The 6,000-nt window shown below is 45.5% G+C and overlaps 1 long non-coding RNA gene across 1 annotated transcript in view; it reads left to right on the forward strand.

The window, feature by feature from the left end:
- Nucleotides 1-2,528, forward strand: part of LOC125328075 — a 110,826-nt gene extending 108,298 nt beyond the window's left edge. The window contains exon 6 of the long non-coding RNA XR_007204531.1: nucleotides 2,448-2,528. This is a non-coding gene — a long non-coding RNA (uncharacterized LOC125328075). The remainder of the gene's footprint in view (nucleotides 1-2,447) is intronic.
- Nucleotides 2,529-6,000: the final 3,472 nt, after the last annotated feature.

A 6,000-nucleotide genomic window follows, 5' to 3' on the forward strand; every position in this document is an offset into this window, starting at 1 on the left:
CCACAGTGATCCTATAGCTTTCTAGGTACAGCATGGAGTACTATAAAAACTTCCCATATTTTTAGTATTTCAGCCTTGGTAAAACATTCAACTACTTTGTGCAGCCACCAGCTATTGCTTTTTATTTTTTCCTTATTCCGGTGTTCAGCAACCACCTAGCACTTTCATTGTCTTTAGACCATAAACCTATCTCAGCTACATCTCCTCCAAAAAATAGCAACAGACCTTGCAAGGGCAGATCCTTCTTTGAAAAGAGAGGCGCAGGGCCCCTTTGAGAGCCTGGCACATCCCATCTGGACCTGATTAGGGTGGTAGGAAGGGGTGGCACCTGGCATTAATAAAAGGTGGAAGAAGCACTAAGCAAGGTTTTTGGATGCCTGCATGATCTCCTATGAAGGAGGGTGTTAGGAATGGGGTAGAGGAAGAAAGCAAAAAAAGGTCTTTGCTGGCAAAAGGATGAGGGGTGGTACTGTGGGAGAGGTGTTTCTCTGAAAGCTTCCACAGATCAGGGCTGAAGAAGACTATAGTCAGTAGAAATATTAGTATGTTGTCTTCCTGAATTCATATAGGCAGGTGAGAAAAGGTAGGGAGGAGATCTCCAGAAAGATGCCTCTCTGTCTTCCTCTACCATGAGAGAAAATATATAGGGAGGCTGGATAATATAAAGAACTTAAAATAAGGACGGGCTCTTCCATTATGCCTTTTATGCAAGTCCACAAGGTGAAGGCCCTGCAGGCTGAGCCACAGAAGCCAATCTCTAGGCAAACTACTTCAGGAAATTGTTGTAGGGGAGAGCTGAAGTGGCTGATGGCACAAGAGACTGCAGATGAATTTGGGAGATAACAGGAGATGTGAGATAAGTCAGATGTGTATCTTAATGCACACCAGTTGGGAGTTAAGTCACAGAGGATACTGAAGTACCATGTTGCTGGATGTGGGCTGCCAGTGCTCCTCTGCAGCCCAGGGGTAAATCAAACTCTCTGATTTCCTGTGCTTAGAGGGAAACTTGGGACAGATGGGTAGGAGGGGTAAGAATTGCAGCAATTCCAGCAGCTTTGAAAACCAGGTGACCCAGGAGAATTTGAGAGAAGGCAAATTTCTAATCTCTAATCTAACCTATGTGATTGCTGATTTTCCTTCATAAGTCTGATTCAAACCTGCTCGAATTGTGTTAGCTCTTGTTGTTTGTAGCTTGACTTACAAAAAAAAAAAAAAAAAGGAAGAAAAACAAACCCTGAGGAGAAGAGCAACAGACCCAAATCCACAACACATCAAGTGGCTGTGTAATAGCACATTGCAAATGGGTTCACCATGGGCTTGCAGATGACTTAATAGTATATAACGACCCACAATGCTCCAGTGACTCATTGCATCTGCTATATCTGTTCAAACTCACCATACTGAGCAAGAGAGATCTGCCTTCAAAAAAACCTCTAATAAATTCTGTTGCTTTGAAATATCCCTGGTGCTTTTGAGAGAATCATGGCATATCTCATGTTCTGAGAACACCTCAGCCCACTCTGTGGGGCTCTGGTGGGACATGCAGGCAGTCCAGCCTCCTTCAAGCCAGATTAAAACACACATTGAGCCGAGAGGGACTTGAGAGAGTTCCCTGCAATCTTCCCGAGGTGAGGAAAATAGATGATTTGGGATAGGAACATAGCTGAGGTGTATTTCTCATCTCCTCCTGCTAGCCAGGGGATGGGAGATTTGTTGATTCTGGGCACTGAGCAAAGAGCTGTAGAGCAGTCCCATGCCAAAGATGCCCCCATGCCTTGCATGTGTGAACCATCACCTGCAGGACTTCCCACTGCGTTGCTTGTGCTTGAGTACGCTGGACTTTGGCTTTAGTAGCATTGTATTGGTACAGCCTAGTGCAAGGTAAGGTCCTAAATTCCCTACCTTCCTCTCTGCCTCATAAATCTATTTATATGTATTTAACTGGATGTATAGCAGCAACTTAGTGCTGTCAGTAAAATAATTGCACTGGTAGCATTAGTGGAAAGAGCACAAGTCATGTCAGTCCCACTGTGCTGTGGTGCTACAGACTCGTGCCCAAGAGGTAGGACGCCCTGATCTACAAGATCTTGGCTGTGGAAACAAACTTCCTAAAATCACTTTCAAATAGAATGTTTTATTTTTACAGCTCAGCCCAAACTCACTTCTGCCAGCTTGCTTTCTTCCCAGTGAACTCTTTAGATGCTCAGCTGAATGAATTATTGCAGCTTACCTCAGGTTCTTAGTTTTTACTAATTACCAAAGTTGGCAATTTCCCTCTGATGTCAGCATTGCTTTGCCTGTGGAAGGACTAAATGAGGCCCTCAGGGTACAGTGCTCCATAGGGTTTAGGAGAGGGGGTTTTTTATGTTGCTTCAGTGAGGGTGTGTGAGAGGGCTTGATAGAAAGCTTTCTAGCTCCGCTCTCTTTGGTTACTTTTTCCATGGAAGGTAACAGATGGTCATTGTGACGTGAACGTTATTCCAATATCCACAGAGGAGGAAAAAGGACCAGCGTGATCCAAACTTACAGGTTAGTTTATTTTAAGTTATTTTGTGACGTCAATAGGCAGTGATATATATAGCAAAATATTTTTCCTCCTTACTGCAGGGCCTTTAAAAGGATATCTTTGTTGTCTTAGTTGCCATAGCAGTGACGAACGTGGATATATATCCATATGCACATGTATACGTGTGAGGAGGGATTCCCCAACCCTAGGGTTGATTGTGTTGGCTTCTGTGCTTGTATTTCCTTTTTCTTCCCCTGCCTGAGGTGCTCCAAGGCACTAAGACAGCTTGTGAAACATCCCCAAGTTGGAAAATGAGTATTTTCAGTCAACCATCTTGAAGCGTGGGCCTTATCATGTGTTGCAGGGCTCTGTTATTTAGCGCTTATCTCCAAAAACAGGTAGCAAAGGCTGGGCAGAGCAGAGCTGCTGCACCCTCCTCTGGTGCCAGGTGATTGGTGTGTGAAGGAGATGACAGAGATTTGCGGTGTGATGGGGCTCCATAAATAAATTAGGAGGCTATTAGTAGTAAATGTGCTGTTTACTATTTAGATGGGTCCCCATGTGCCCAGATTGTGCTGAAAGGCCTTTCACGTATTTAGCTCATCCTTCACCTTGGAATAGATTTTTATCTCTGTGCTCATGTTTCAAAACTGTTCCTCCCTTTCAGCAACCTACTAACATACTCCAGAGATATTCCCTCAGTGGTGTCTGTCGCTGTTCTCCCCTGCATTTTCCCTGCCCTGAGCTCTGCATCCTTTAAACAGCGGGACTGTGATCCAGACCTGGAATGGTCCCTGAGTGCAGCCCTTGGGAAGTGAAACACTTGCAGAAAGTTTCTTGGTCTCCTTCGGACCAAGTTCAGTTGTCACCTAACTAGAGACCCCTGTGTTGGTGAAGGGAAAGCATTAATACACAACACCACCCCAGAGAGCAGAAGTATTGGAACCTGGAAACCTGAATCAGCCTATTTTTTGGTTTAAAACTCTTGCTTGATAACGTTTTTATTTCCCCAGTGATTTTCATATTGAAGCTTTTTCACTTTACCTATCCAAACCTATGCTTCTGCATGCCCACAGCCAGCCAAAAATCAGCTTTTCTTTTTTTGCCTGTTTTTGTTATTACCAACAAGTAAGATGCTGGAATGAGAACTTGGCTGGCCATTGTGTTGATGACAAATGAAAGAGAAGCAAACACAGCTTGCTTGTCTGCAGCTACATGGGTTCAGCAGGGCTGGCAGTAGTAAAGACACATTATTTGTTGATAAAACATCCAGCACCAAGCTCTGAGAAGGAGCTGAGATAGTATCTCAGTGCAATCATCTACCTGTCCTGCCTGCACCTTTGGAAATCCCAGTTTCTTGTGCTGGCTCAGCCTGGAGAAGTCATAATGGGGCACAGTTCCTGCTGGGTCAGGTCAGGAGGGATGCTCCGTGAGGGCTGTGCTACCTGACAGGTAGCAGGGGGCAAATAACAGCGTGCCACTTGCAGCAGTTATGTGGATGTGTATGCATGTTCAGGCTTTGTCAACGCAGCTGGTGTGTCCACATCCACCTTTACACATATATATGTATAACATACACATATATATGTATAACACACACATATGTGTGTGTATGTCCGTGTACGTGCCTGGAAGGGCCATGCAAGGAGTGAAGGCACCACGTGCCCCAGTGTGCAGGGCAGCTACCTGATGCTCTCTGAGTTTTAATCCCACCTTTACCAGTTCTCTTCAGGGTTCTCTCCTCCCCTTTGAGTCATTTCACCGTTGAGGCTGAGAAGTCTTCATGCTGTCCTTCCATGTGTGTGCATGCCCAGTGCCCAGCATGGGAGGCCTTGCCCAGAGATAAGTTAACAGCTACTGAGGATGCTGCTGCCTGAAGGAATTTGAGGAACAGCCTCTAACAAGATTTTGGAGCAGAACCTGTGCTCTTAGTGGTGCAGTGGCTCCTGGAGTTAAGGATTCTTAGAGCAAAACAGGGAAGAAAAATGTCACATACTCTGTTTGTAAGAGTCCTGCCTCTGGCACAGCAGAGGTTTAGCTCCTGAAAAAAAAAAAAAATGAGGTGCTAGTGTCACACGCAGACATTCTCTTGATGCTTTGGGCTACACTGGTCATAAAGGACCCTGTGACTGCATGCAGTGCAGTACTGCTTGCAAAATGGTGCGTGCATGTCAGGCTACAAAGTCAGGGGATTGCCAGAAAGCTCGACAGCCCTCTGAGGTCAGGGATAAACCCTCATCTTACTCAAGTAGTCATGACAAATGCATGCTGGGGCAGAGGTGCACCTCGGGGCAAAACCCTGATATTTCTTATGCTTCAAGAACACACCTTTGCATTGTCACTGCTTAACAGTGCCTCCCTGGGTAGTAGTCCCTTTGGGGCTGGATGTTGGGGTGCTTCTGGTGGGTGATGGGGGCAGATTGTGCTTCACGGTGCATGTATGTCCCAGGAAGGGATGGTAGAATCTGGCATGGTGTCTAACGAAGCTCTGTGGGAAGGGGTGCTGGAATGCAGCATGTATCAAATTCTCATAATTATGGTGGTAGCTAGAACAGTAGGAGACAGACTTGGACCATAAAGCTGGCAGCCTAAATAGCCAAGAGGCGCAGGATGGCAAGGAATGTGGAACCATGGAGGGGAAACGTGACTTTCCAAGGTTACACGGTGGGGTGGTGGGATAGCCAAGAAGAGTGGCCTGACTCCTAGGCCACTATCTTAGCAACATGACCACATTCCCCTCAGTAATAAGAGCCATGCTGAACCTTTGCCAAGAGCCGTCTTTGCCCTGCTTTGAATGGTCACCATTTTTGAGGGTTTTTGTGCAGGGAAAGGAGTTGAACAGTAAATAAACCCATTATTTTCTACTTCTAGAGGTATTAAAAGCAGCAGTGTTGGAAACCAGCAGTATTATTGGTTTTCTTCACTGCTCCAAACCTTCTGGGAGGCAGAAAATCTTCACCTCTGCTGGTGTTTCTTCTAAAGCTGCTGTCTCTGCTTTGAAGCATCCCAGTTGCTGGGTACTTCTACAAGACAGCTTTTTGCTTTTTGGTTTGCTTACTAGACTCAGTGGTAGAAAACAGGACCATAACAAACCTGGCTCCTCACCGATTTAAAAAGTCAAAGCCCTCCATTGTGCAGCAGTAAGTAGTCCTCATCCCATCCGTCCATCCATCCATCCATCCATCCATCCATCCATCCATCACTTGATAATACACAACAACGACCTCTACCTTGAAAATAAAGCCGCAGACCCTCTGTTACTTTTGCATGAAGATAAATAGATGGGTGTGGAGTTTACAGATGTTAGGAACACTGGTCCAGGCTCTGAACAACAGAGCCTTTTTAATTTCAAGAGCTGAATCTACACAAAATGTTCACAATAAAGCCCCAAACTAGGTGCAATAAACCTAACACCAGCCAAGTTTGCAAACCCAAGCTGAATTGCAGGGAAGCCCAGGGCCAGGTTTCCAGTCAGCTTTGAAGCCACAGTTTTA

The sequence above is a fragment of the Corvus hawaiiensis genome, chromosome 6 (genome assembly GCF_020740725.1).
Source record: "Corvus hawaiiensis isolate bCorHaw1 chromosome 6, bCorHaw1.pri.cur, whole genome shotgun sequence".
Lineage (NCBI taxonomy): Eukaryota > Metazoa > Chordata > Aves > Passeriformes > Corvidae > Corvus > Corvus hawaiiensis.